A 13,430-nucleotide genomic window follows, 5' to 3' on the forward strand; every position below is an offset into this window, starting at 1 on the left:
AAGATGAAGGAGTGGCAGTCTGTCTTTTAACAATGCTGAATTTCTTTAGACTTCCCTCCCCACCTGCTCATGAAAGGCTTATCTCACTGAGAGATGCTGAATTATCACGGAAATATTGTAGCCAGACGTAGGACAAACAATGCAAACTGCTAAGAGAGGAAATTTAGCCGACTGTGTTTGTTGTAAAGCAGGTGCATGAAGAAGGATATCAGGCTTCACAAGATGTCCCAGGAGTCCTCAGAGAGGAAGCTACCTACTGGGGAACAACCAGGAATTCAGAAATGTCCCCCACCAGCAGAGGAAGCTGATAGATACAAGGCAGTACAGTATTGCTGAGGACAATCTTACTCTGTGAAGGTGGTATAAGCCACCTCAACGCCCTTCTACATACGTACATACCTTCTACATACAGTAACCACAGAGCACTGAGCAACAGATTTCAGATAGTCTCACTGGGGTACCAGATGAAAGAGGAATGCACGAGCTGATTAGGGTGTTTTTTCTCCTCCTCTCATGTTTATGGTATCACATACTCAGGCCTTGCTTCCCCTTACTACTCTACTCCACAGCAACAACAAATACAAGGAAACTTGCCAAAACACTGCCCTTCTCCCCAGAACTTCCCAGTTCCCATGCTCTCCTGTAATCTGTAAACCTTGGCACTCTCCTTACCACTCTTCTCCACATCTGATTTGCTGGCAAAGAACAAGGAGGTGCCGCCTCATCGGGCCAAAGCAAATCTGAAATATTTTACTGGAGGCTTCCCAATACATAGGAGAAAATTCCTCTCTGCAGAAGATTTAAGCATTCAACAGTAACTATGTAGGCTAATATGCCAGCCAGGAAATACTTTACTTTTTATCCTTTAAACCAGAACACTACAACCTAAAAAGGGAATAATTATAAAAAGATTTAGATTGTAATGTGACAGTTATGCTGAATCTCTGTATAAGTAGATCACCTGAGGTAACAGATGTAAGCCTGTTTGGGATCAGATTGCTAACGGTCATACAGTACTCAGTACTGCCTTTTTTTTTGTCCCCAGCACTAGCCTTTGGCTTGCTATCCTGTAGCCAAGATCATCACATGCGCACCCACTAATTTGTCTTTGTGGACTGCCTCTTTTTGCAGCCAGGTGCTGTGCCAGGAAGCACGTACTCTGAAAAGCAGCATTCACTGGATTCATATACCCTTTGCTTGTAATGCTGCTTGCCCTTGAGCCCATCTATTATCAGAATATACTACGTGGAGTCAGCACAGCACAGGCTCTGTTCATTGCTGACTCTGCTGGTTGCACATCTCCTCCACGCACTTCCCAGGGCCGTGGGAAATGAACCATTGACTATGCAGGCACAGCTAGGGCAATAGTGGATTCGTACTTCTGGTCATGGAAAATGACTTCTAGGACCTCTGTGTCACTTCTTTGCTGCTACATTAAACACAGAGGTCCCACAGAAGAGAAAGATCCAGGTCACCCTCCTGATCTGGGAGGTGTCAGTGATACTGCGCAGGAGGTTCCTCGCCAAGGCTATTTCTGAACACCACTCACTGAGAAAGTCACAGAGGACATCTGCACGTGGGTTCCCCCAGCGTGCTGGTGCTGCCACCCTCACAGCCAGGCACATCTCCTCACGCAAGGGAAGCCCTCGATGTCTGCCAAACGTGGCTGCAGAGCAGACCCCACAGCCAAAGGAGGCACGCGGCCTCCCCTCAGAGGTACCTGAAGCGATGTGCCCGGGCCTGCTCCTGTGAAAGAGCAGGTTCCCAACATCAGTCACGTCACCCTGCTGCCCCCTCGGCTCGACAAGCTTATTCACCTTCTTCTACCATGGCTGGCAAAGCTGTCGTTAAGCAGCCTGATCCTGTGCTAGGAAAAATTCAGTCATCGATCCTGCATTTGCTAGGTTCAGGTAGAACTTGTATTTGGCTGGGTGAAAGTGAGACAGAAACACACTGGGGTAAGGCTCAAGAATGTAGAGCTTGTTAGATGAAGAATTCTACTGCCAGTTTTATTCCCCACATCTGTGGGAGCAAAAGCAAGCAGGGGGAGATGAGGCAGTGGCCAAGGGGAACTAGCTGTGCTAGCTTCAGCAGCTCTCGGAGTTGCGATGCTCAGGAGTCCCTCCGTGATTACTGTAAGAAAAACCTGCTACAGTGCCAAAGTAACACACAGAGACTTATTTAAGAACAGTTCTCCCTGCTCCTTAAGTAAAAGGGACCACAAGAGATTAAAAAATCAAATAAAATCGCTTTTTTTTCCCCCTACACTTCTTATTCCTGTCTTGGGTAGTTCTTCTCTCCCACATTCAATTCCCTGTTACAGCTGCCCAGATCGATGTACGACCTCTCCCAGGCCTCCCTGAAAGCTTCAGAAATTATAAAGTCATTTTTATTGTTATTATGAAGCCTGCATTTAGCAAGCTGGAAATCTGCCTCCATTATATTTTTATGATGCTAATGTCGCTTGAGAAACTCAGCCTGTAGTTTCTAAAGTGGCTTTAATTGACACCAGAGCTGATCTCGCCCTTTCTGTTTCTGGTCCAGCCTTTCTATTCACCCATATTCCCACACTTTCCCTGGTTTTGTACTGGCATGTGCCTTTGTAACTGCACAGAGAAGCAGAACAGTAACTCAGAGCAGTTCTCTGGTTTTGATTTTCTTCCTACATGCTGATGGCCCAAATGGCCAGACCACAGCAGCAGCCATAGGGCAGCAGGGTTACTTATACCAGCACATAATGCAAAAAAATTGAATACTTTCAAAACAGTGTTCATTCAAACTGAAATGCAGACAGAAGCAGAAACACCAGTGAAGTGCAAACTGTGCAGAACCAACAGCAGGTCTGAGTGCTGGAGGCAAGGCAGGAGTACACCAGCCCCGCTGTAGTGATCAAAGCAAATTTTCAGGAAATTTCTCTCGCAGCCCAGCATTATTTTATCAGCTGCGAGACCCAGACAGTGGTGGTGCCTTCAGAAGGGACAGCACATGGAGCATGAGCCAGAGGATGTGGCTGTTGGAGCGGAAGACTGTGGACATGGAGCAGGCGTCACGGCACCAGAGGCAGCACTTGCTGCTGTGCCCAAGCTTGGCAGCACCCACACTAAGCCAGGAACAGAGCATTATTGGGGTAGGGGCTCCCACAAAAACAGTGACACAGTAGCCATTTCCAATCCCTTCCAATATCTCAGCAGAACTGGTACCTGTCCCTGAATCCAGCTGTAATCCCACTGTGCAAAACAAGGGATGACGGTCAGTAGCAGCAGCAGATACTATTCCATTGCCTGGACCTAGGCAAGCAAAACCTAGGTGGAAATACAACTAAAATAAGTGTCCAGCAGGCAGGGAAAGCACACAGCTAAGCGTGCACTTACTGGAGGGTGAACACATCCAAGTCAGAAAGCAGGATAGGGGCAAGAAGGACCTAGGGAGAAGTGTTTGCTGCAGCTAGCAGGGGCCCAGCAGGGCTCTGGTGAAAACAAGCTCTACCAAGCTGGCTGAACAAACACAACCTTAACGAGAGAGAAGAAAAGAAAGTCTAACATAGCCCCTGTCCACTTGCATAAGGAATGGGTAGTGTTTAACACCAGACAGCAACCCCTTCTGTCCCTCGCACACTGCATACACTGTCAGACCATATTTTATTAGAGATTTACAACATGCTTGGGAACAGCCCACGGATATGATTTTGAAATGCTGGTGAAGATGCAGAAACAAAGGTATCCATCAATAGGGTCTACATATTTATCAGAGGATTTTCATCTTAAGGTCTTCTGAAAATTCCAGACAAAAATAGCTTTGATAATCTAGCCTAGAGTCACCCTTGATACAATGTCCTGCATAGCAAGAAGCATGTTCTAGTTGTGTTAAACTGCTCCCTAGAAGATCAAAAAGGGAAAAATAGCAATAAACAAGAAGCCAAAGAAGGGGAACACCACTTCTATTATGGTAAAAACAAATGGGACCTCTGAAACAAAAAGCCTAACATCCACCATGAACAATATCCAGTAACAAAAAGACAACTATATTGAAGTGAAATAGTTAAAAAAAAAAAGACTGCCTTTTCAAATGCTGGTTTGTATGAAGGCTTCTATAATACTGTGTAGCCTACAGTCTGTTGGAGGATGTGTTGTGTTGCAGAACAGAGCGAGGCTTCAATTTTAAGAAGGCAACATATTTAAATACAAAAAAAAAATGATTATTTATTAGAGGTATCCTCAGCTGCAGGGAATCAGGAGCACACCACTTCCTGTGTGCCCCCAATTACAGATGTTTGGATACAGCTGCTGGGTGGGCAGTTTGGAAAGGACAGGAGGAATCAAACAACTCCAGTAAGCAGGCAGGCAGTCCTGGGGAAAATAAAGTACACAACAGCTAAAGCAAGGAATGATTTGGGGCAGGCTTTCTGTCTTCAGGAATGCGACAAGATTTATTTTCACAGTAAGCCATGGGTAATGTGGAATATTTTTTGTTCAAAGTTCATACTGAGGTTTTAAAGTTTCAGAAAGAAGCTTCTTTCCAATTCCATTTAGCACTGATCCAGTCTGCTTTTATCTGTACTCATTATTACTCTGAAGGAACTAAAAGACCAGAAAATAGTGTCTGGTTTTCTTAGAAATTGTGTAATTCGTACAGGAAATCCATGATTTTAGGATTCTGAATTTGCTCCCTAAAAAAGATAAATTATTTTGATACTTATGAATAGCTGCTACAATTGGGACCCTTTGTATATCTGAAAAAAAAAAAAAAAAAAAAAAAGGACACAGTTATTAGTAACTCTTTAATGCTACCCTAATACCACAAGCTGCAAAATTGAAATGAACTCAATACACTTTTAAAGCTTGTGACTAATTTAAGGAGAACCTTTACTCACTCTCCTCCTAGAGACCCATATGACTAGGTAAACCAGAACTGGTGGGTGGGAGGAATTAACCAGTCACCTCCTTAAAGATTCATTTTAAAACTCGTTTTCCTTACTGATTCCTCACTCATACATAGAACAGACACACATACAGAAAAGTCAATGGGATTTCTGAATTGAGCTCAGCTAAACTGAACTTAAAGGGTATTCCTATGAAACAAAGACCAAATCAACAGGCACTATGTAGTGCCTTTACAATAAAATTATGTGGCAGTCTTACTCAGGTTTAGTTTACATTTTAATAACATCCAGGGTAACAGAGTCCAAAACTTTCGTGGTATCTCCTTTTATTTATACATCACAACAAATAATTCTAGATTAGAACATGCTGTCTGTCTAACTCCCACTCCAGCCAAATGAATTTAACTTTCTATTCTTTTATTAAGCAAACGGGTATGAACCTCAGGCTGCTTGGCTTATGAGAGGGCATATTTCATTAGTGACATGTGATATCCAAAGCTATAAACTAATAACTTCAAACCTCTGACTACAGAATTCAGGTTCCCTTAAAGAACAGATTTTGAACTGTATAGCCAAACTTACTTGAGCTAATCATATTGTTCTCTTCTGCAAAGCTCCACAGCCCTCTGGGTCATGCACGTCAGCTGGGCTAGGACCAGTTGCAAGCAGAGAAAACAGTCGGTTGTGCAACCACACCATCTGATACGAGCAGGCACTTACATTAATTGGTGCCAGTGGGCAGTCAGAACACCAGAACCAATAACCCATGCTACCTTGCACAACAGCATGCGCCAGGAGCTATATATGTTTCATACAGGAATGCACAGAAACCCATAAGACAGTCAATAACGTGTATATATACATGCACTGTTTGCAGTATATGCCTCAAAATTACAAGCAACACCTTCAGAAAACTGACTATATTCCCCTTAGCCTTCTCTGAGAACTGGAGACAGCCAGCTCTCCCCACTTCTCTTACATATGTGCTCCCGTTGCCTAATCACATCAGCAGTCTTCCTCTAGACTTCCTCAAGTACATTGGTGGCTCTCCTATACTGGGGATACAGTTTCAGAAGCAGTCACAAAAACGCCAAGCAGACAGAAATGATCTCCTCACACGGTTACTGACTTATTCTCCCCAAGAAAAGGCACTCTGCTGACTCATGTTCAACTTGGTGTCTACCAGGAAAGCAATGTTATTTGCTGCAAAGTTGCTTCCCAGCCATAGGTTTCCGGCCTCTACTATTGCACAGGGTTATTCTGTTTTAATTTTCAGACTCTGATGAACCTCATGAGGCTTTTGCCCGGCCATTTCCTCCCCTGCCCTGCAGCACACCCAACTCTGTGTCATCCAGCAGCCTGCTGAGGGTGCGTTCCACCGCATCATCCAGGCCATTAACAATGATTACAAATGCAAAACTATACTATTTGGTCTGACAAATACTAATTATTCTGTCCTGAAAGAGGTAAAGGACTCACAAGTAATTACATTTTAACTAATGGACAGGTTGGTAAGTATGAGATTATAAAGAACTTCAATACACAAGCCACCAAACAAAGCCTCTTTCATTGTCCACAGCTTTTTTTTCTTTCTTTCTTGTTGTTTTTGTTTTTAAACATGCAGTTTGCTTGGGTTTTTTGTTTGCTTTTTGAACATGCAGATTGCACTCGGTGGATCACTGAAATGGCTCCAATTGCAGATATCCTCTCCAACATCCTCCTAAACTAAGTACCGAAAATATCTGTGACAGCGACTTTCTAGAAGTCAAGGAGAAGGTCCTAAATTGAGAGCCACCGTACAGTTGTACTGCAACGGGTAATGCCTCAGTGCACGTGCCTCCATGGCACAAGCTTTTAGAGAACCAAGTAACTCAAGTTCATTCACAAAGGATGCTTTATCTTAGAGCTGTATACAACTTACAGTGCTGCACAGACCTGCACTGCTTGATACTGTAGTTCTGTAGTATAGCTAATTCTGGAGAACAGACGTGTCTTCCTTTCTGGAGAACCACACGTTCTGCCATCATGAGATCTGCTATATAACCCTCTCAACAGCTGAGCTTTAAAACATCAAAATTCTCACCTTATGGTTAGATATAATGGTTCCATCAGTCCATAAGATCCTACAACTGTTCAAGCGTATAATCTGCATTATTAGCACAGCTGGAACTTTGGAAACATAGTTTAATAGCTTTACACTTTTGCAGTTTCTCCAAGATATCGATAAAATTCACCATTTTGATAGAGCAACACCACTTCTGGGCTCTCCTCTGCCAGGGCATTTCTCCATACCTATCTGCAGTCCTTTCACACAGTAGAGAGTTAACTGGAGATTAATATTTCCTTGTCTCCCAGCTGCTTAGCTAAATAAAACAGCAGAGCCACCTGGATTTAACACCAAAAAAAAATCCTGAAAAAGTAACAGTTCTGCAAATCTACACACAGGCAAGGAATTAAGGGAAAAGAACACTCCAAAGGAAAATTCTAGTGCCATAGCATTTTGAGGTTGCTACTGCTGAAAGTAAGTCCCAATGTACATACAGTCTTGTATATATTAAATTTTGTATTTTATCTATACAATACCTAATAAAAATGTAACAAAACCACACAATGGGATACTGCAGCAGTACAACACAATATCAAGCTCGGAGTATTAGTACAGAGAAGAGTTCACTAATAAAATACAACTGCCCTAAAATCCCTGTTCTTCAGTCTATGATTTTTTTTTTTTTTTGACAACCACATAAGATAGAACCAGTATTTAATGTAATGGCAGTGCAAAAAAAAAAAAAAAAAGTATATATCATGATAATTTTTCACCATTTTTTCAGCAATTTCTGCACAGGAAATATTATAATATTTGTCATCAGTTTTTCATCTGTGCATTCTAAAAAATATACAACTTTTTTAACACAGTAAGATTTTGAGTTTCTACACAACAGCTTTCATATAAACGTACCGTTTTAAGCTTTGCCTTCAAAATTGCCATTGGAAGTCCATTTTAAGTAACAAAGCAGGGGGAAGTTGCTATCCCAGTAAGCATTTGTAGAAGCTCCTTGAAGAGCAGACAGTATGTGAATTGTAAACACAGCTCAGATTAATAAATATAACAGACACAATTTTCTCCACTAAGTTATTTCATTTCTAGTAATTCCAGATCAGGATCAAAACCAGCCGCGCACGAACAGGACACGATGTTCCTACAGCCACTTAATGCATCCACTATGGATACATTAGGATGAGCAGGGCCTGCTTCTACAGCAGAACTATACTTACAATCTAGAAAAATCTAATTATTTTCTCTGCTGAATTCCAATAAATATGTCATTAGTATACGCACAGTTAACATTATGTTAACTTTAAGGGTATTTTTCCAGTAATAGGTCTGAAACTTCCAAAGTTGTGTTTTCCTGAAAGCATCTTTCATTTTAAAAAGTTCACCAACACTCCTATAGGATAGGATTTTTTTTTTTCAAGTCAGGACTTTGTGATAATTATATTAGAATTAAACCCAAAAAAAAGGATTTTCACACTTACCCATAATCATTCTTTTACCACTTTTCAACTAAGTTATCTCACAGGCTACCTCTAGCTGACATCACCTATCAGAGAGGGATTTAGAAGCACACCAAGTCCAAATAAAATGGTGTTTTGCTTTACATAACCTTTAATTCTATATGTAAAAAGGTGTCACCCACCCAATTAGCTTCACAAGAGAGAGGCATCAGGTGAGTACAACAGCACCCACCAGCCCTTACCACAGCAGATGATGCTGGAGACAATCGTGGCTCCATGTGCAGGAGCACAACAGAGCCGTGCACAACATCAGAAGCCATTCATGCTGTCAACAGAAGAAACTGACCTTTGCTTTGAGAGGTGTAAGACAACAAAGAACAACACGATAATAGGAAAAATAATGGGAAAAGATGGACAGAAGAAAATCAAGGAAAATAAGGACAAATACTCAAAAGATAGAAACCACCCAAATAAATACAGGGAAAACACCAACACAACACAAAGGTAGAGCAGCTACTACAAGATGGGGCAGAAACACTGCATGGAAAAGAAGTAACACAAGCTTCAACAGCAGCAGCTATTATGTTCAAGGATATAAACAAACGTCTTGCTACAAATTATACTTTTGTTAACTTGCCATAGGCAGAAACTGATTTAAATGTAAGTTTCAAGAGCATTACATTAAGAAAAAAATTGTCTTCATGAATTGTGTTTTAGGACTTTTAGTTAAACCTGAATTTGAAAGTAAGCAATGGACTTTTTCTTTAGTATTTGATGCCTTCCTCTGATATTGGCTCCTGAAAATTAAATAAATAAATTGTATTTTAGAACCTACTCTACATTTTAGAAAATCTCCCCAAAATGACAAAGATTTAGAAGAGGAGGTATCCAAGCCATGGCTTTCTTGGTTGCTTAATTAAGAAAGTAAGGCACAACCAACTGGTCTGAGAGCAAAACAACTCCCTTCAGGTTATTTTGGTTTTCAAAGCTTATCATCTAGTTACTAAAAAAAATATATATTTATAAATCGGCTTGTATTGCATACACTCTTGCAGATGGTCCAGAAATCAATTATTCTTGATCTTTTCTTTGAACTAAAGCTATGCTTTTTTTCAGAACACTAAAACGTAAAAGGGTTATGTCTTTGCATTTGACCATCAACTGTAAATACGAATTCAGATCATTCCAAACTTACAGCTTACTCCAAATACCACAGTGACTTGGAAATGCCTAGACTGTATTTTTCACTGCAGCCTTTATTATAAAGCAAGGGCTAAGTGGTTCACAGCAGTTTAAAAATACTCCCTTAAAATGAATATACACCATTTGGCTACCATCTGACAGCCCTTATTCCATGGATTTTTTTTGGTGAGTGCTGTACTTCTAAAAGTCTTTCTGGTTTATTTACTCCTATGTTTTTAGAGTGCTATTTTCACTATGAAAGTCCATGTCAAAATTGAAAACCTTCCCGTTGTTATTAAAGAAGGGAAAATCCCCAAGAAATTTAATAAAGTTTTTTGCCAGTACAGAAGCCTGTACATAAGAATTGTTTTATACCTAACCTTACTCTTAGAGAATTTGCTTCGGTTTGAAACAAAGCTCCTCGGCTTCCTTGTCAGGAAAGGGTTGGACAAGAAAAGTTACCGAGGAACTTGACAGGCGCTGTCGTGCAGCTGCTCCGGAAAGCCTCCCCAGCCGGGAAGGATCTCAGGCATTCAGCACAGAGGTCCTCCTATTTCACTGCAGTAATCCATTTACAACCTGTTATTGTATTTTTACTCCAATTATCCTTTAACATTCCAAGTCCAGCATTAACGTGCTTTAAAATATAAATCAAAGCAAAACCACTAAATCAAAACCTCTCTTAAGTAACATCAACAAAATATGTTAGAGAAAATTCAAGGATAATAGCATGACTAAAAATTTGTTCTAGGTCAAAAGAAGCATTTGTCTTAGCTAAAAATACTTATATGGCAATTCTCTTGTTTGCAAAACAGGAGAGCTAAGGATATAAATATAGGTGAATTTGAAATTTTAATCTTTATATGGCATGTTTCCAAGTTCTGATAATTTTTTCATTACTAAAAACAGGAATACTGGAATAAGGCTAAAAACAAAGAATCAGAAAGCAAGGACTGTATTGTTAAAAGTGCATGAATGATAAAGGAAATTTGGAAAACCTTAAAAAAAAAAAGGTAACTATTATCTCTTCTTCCCCACTTTGACTTCTGGACTAATTAACTGAAGATTCTCAACTACCACTGTACTTACGTGTATAGCACTCCGCCCTGACTACTCTTTGGGATAAGACATAAATAGACACATACACACATACATATAAACACAAATTAAGACAGGTTGGAATGCAAAGCATACTATTTTACTGATACTAGTGAAGACAACGTAATAATCCTCCGAGGAAAATGGCAAATGGGCTATTTTCACCAGTTTCACTTTAAATCCAGAAGATGTTTAGAGGTTCTGAAGAAAACTAGTAGTTTAAATATTAGGTAGACTGCTTGGGCTTAACCTGTTAATGCGATATAATCTTGCATGAAATATTCTGTGGCCCCCCAAATTACACATATATGCAATTCATGTGCAGTGTATTTGGGAGGGAGAAGGGAAGCAGTAAAAATCTTGTCCAATGATGACAGCTTTCAAAACACAATCTTCTCTGTCATTTTGAACATTTCACAATTTCCACAGGTCTACTCTTCAAGCAAAACAAAAGATCTCTCGTTCCTATCTATCATCAATTACTATACAGTAGTGGGATTAGAAACATAACCGGTTCAGCACAGACATGTGTAACCTCCAGACTTCCACTTTGTTTACTGGTAGGGGTCACCTTAGCAAAGGTGACAAAATTCCAACAATCACAACACCAGAAAGCAACTTCGAGAATTCAGATTTCAAGATGAAGCTGGTTTACCACTCAGGTAATGGAGACCATGTGAAATCTAAACAGAACAAATCACATACATACGAAGCCACCACAAAACAAACAAACAAAAAACTCTGCTGGCCAAACTAGTCAAAAACTGACAAACAAAGCTCTATTACTGAAACAACAACAAAAATAACTTAGTGCTAATCAATCACAGCAAAGGCGCCAGGGACTAATGGGTGAGAAAGTGCTCAGGACGCATTGAATCAGCCATCGCGTTAACAAGCTCTCACGTAAGTGAGACTTGACGACACTGTCTAAAACCATTTTAAGAAGTTGTTCCACTTAACCAAAACCGACTGGTGTAGCAGGCATGGTAGCTGTTTCCTTTAACTTTCAGGAGCGTGTAATCCTGACAGAAATACCTGACAAACAGAAGTAAATTTAAACGCAATATATATATGCATCTTGGAAGCTCCAGGTTCTTTCAGTAATCCTCACCAGACAATTATACATACCTCATCCTAGCTAGACGTGGCAAACCACATGTAAAAATGAGAAAAAGGGCCGTGTAGATCTTACATGTATCTTGCTTGATTTTCCTCTTTTGGCTACTGATGCTACTCACTATAAATCGTTCCACTTTCTTTTTCTTTTTCAAATTATTTTCATTCCTAATATTCTACTGATGCACATACAAAGAGAGGGCATCACCAACATTATTTAGCTTATTGCTTGCTTTCTAGTAGTATTTTTAATTCAGGAATAATATGTTAGAACAAAGAATGAAGTATTTTAGTACAGGCTAAACTAAATTTATTGAAGTGGGAATTGCTTGAGTACAAGACCACCAAGTCTTGGAATTAAAGTTTCCAGAAGCCTCCTCAGTAATTTGGTCTCTTATTTGCAAGAGCAGCCGCTCACACTTTCTACATCAATTTAAAGAAAAAAAAAAAAAGAGACTTCTTTTAAATCCTGTTATAAATTCCACCGTTTCACTTCTGTGTATACCTCAGGTACACAAGCCACGTGTTAGAAGTTGAAAAACGCTGTCACTTTCTGTATGAATAACCCCTTTTTCTTTTAGGGGAAGGAGAGCACTTTCCCGTGTACCGAAAAGAAACTGAGGAGAAGTGAACACGCTACGCTTCGCGTTTATAATCAAAGAGATGGAAGTAAGGATAAAGCAGTCACACGGGCAGGGAAAGCTTCTGCCTCTCAGCCTCTTGTTGCTGCTGCTGGGCGCTGCGGCTGCTCGCTCCCTCGGAAGCCGCCTCTCTCTTTGCAAAGTGAAAGAAGTTGGGGCAGGTCTGCGGGTGCTGCGCCCACCGCTACAGCTCAGCACGGCCCGGCAGCGAAGGAAGGGGCCGTGAAAACTCCTGGCGAGGCTGCCCGAGCAGCGAGGCTCCCGGCGCCCCGGGCCGGGCCGGGCCGGGCTGTCACGGCTGCCCCGGCTTCTTGGCGTTTCGCAGCCAGCTTCGTGCGCCCAGACACGCCTCAGGGAGCGAGCCTGCCCCTTACATAAAGCAGCGACCGCACCGACACCTCGCTGCGCTTCTTCTGGAAATCAAACAAAGTGAGACCGAGACACCAGCCCTCCAGCTCTGGCGGCGGGTCCCGGCGGCTGGCAGCCCCCCCAGGCAGCCCCCGCCCGGCCCCCAGCCGCCCGTTCCCCTCCGCACCCCGGCGCTGCCTCTCCGAGGGACCCCCCCGGGACACGGTGGGGGCGGGTCGGGGCTCCGGGCTGCGCCTCGCCGAGCCCTCACCGGCACTCACCGGCTGCTCGCGGCGGCTCCCCCCGGCCCTTCCCGGCGGCCGCCGCCCAGCGCCTCCATTTGCTCGGCGGCCGCCGCTCGCTCGCCCCTCGCCGGCCGCTTTCCGCGCTCCGCTCTGCGGCGCCCTCCGGGGCTCCGGGCTCCCTGGGCACGGCTGCGGCTGTGGCTGCGGGTGCCGCCGCCTCGCTCCCCCTTTGTTCGGCGGCGCTGCCGGGGCCTCCGGCTCAGCGGCTCCCCGCCCGGCGGCGGCAGCAGCGCCTCATGCTCCCGGCCGCCCTCCTCCTCCTCCTCCTCCTCCTCCTCGTCCCCTCCTTCTCTCTCCGCCCGCAGCCGACGCCCGGCGGCAGCAGCAGCAGCAGCCCTTCAGGCC

At 42.7% G+C, this 13,430-nt stretch overlaps 1 protein-coding gene across 4 annotated transcripts in view; it reads right to left on the reverse strand.

The window, feature by feature from the left end:
- Positions 1-13,361, reverse strand: part of ANKIB1 (ankyrin repeat and IBR domain containing 1) — a 97,278-nt gene extending 83,917 nt beyond the window's left edge. The window contains exon 1 of one of the 4 annotated variants that reach the window (XM_027450764.3): positions 13,062-13,361. The gene's annotated coding sequence lies outside the window, so the exon portion shown is untranslated. The remainder of the gene's footprint in view (positions 1-13,061) is intronic. The other 3 variants (XM_027450763.3, XM_072033644.1, XM_027450765.3) reach the window with 3 other exon arrangements.
- Positions 13,362-13,430: the final 69 nt, after the last annotated feature.

Source organism: Anas platyrhynchos, chromosome 2 (genome assembly GCF_047663525.1).
Source record: "Anas platyrhynchos isolate ZD024472 breed Pekin duck chromosome 2, IASCAAS_PekinDuck_T2T, whole genome shotgun sequence".
Classification (NCBI taxonomy): Eukaryota; Metazoa; Chordata; class Aves; order Anseriformes; family Anatidae; genus Anas; species Anas platyrhynchos.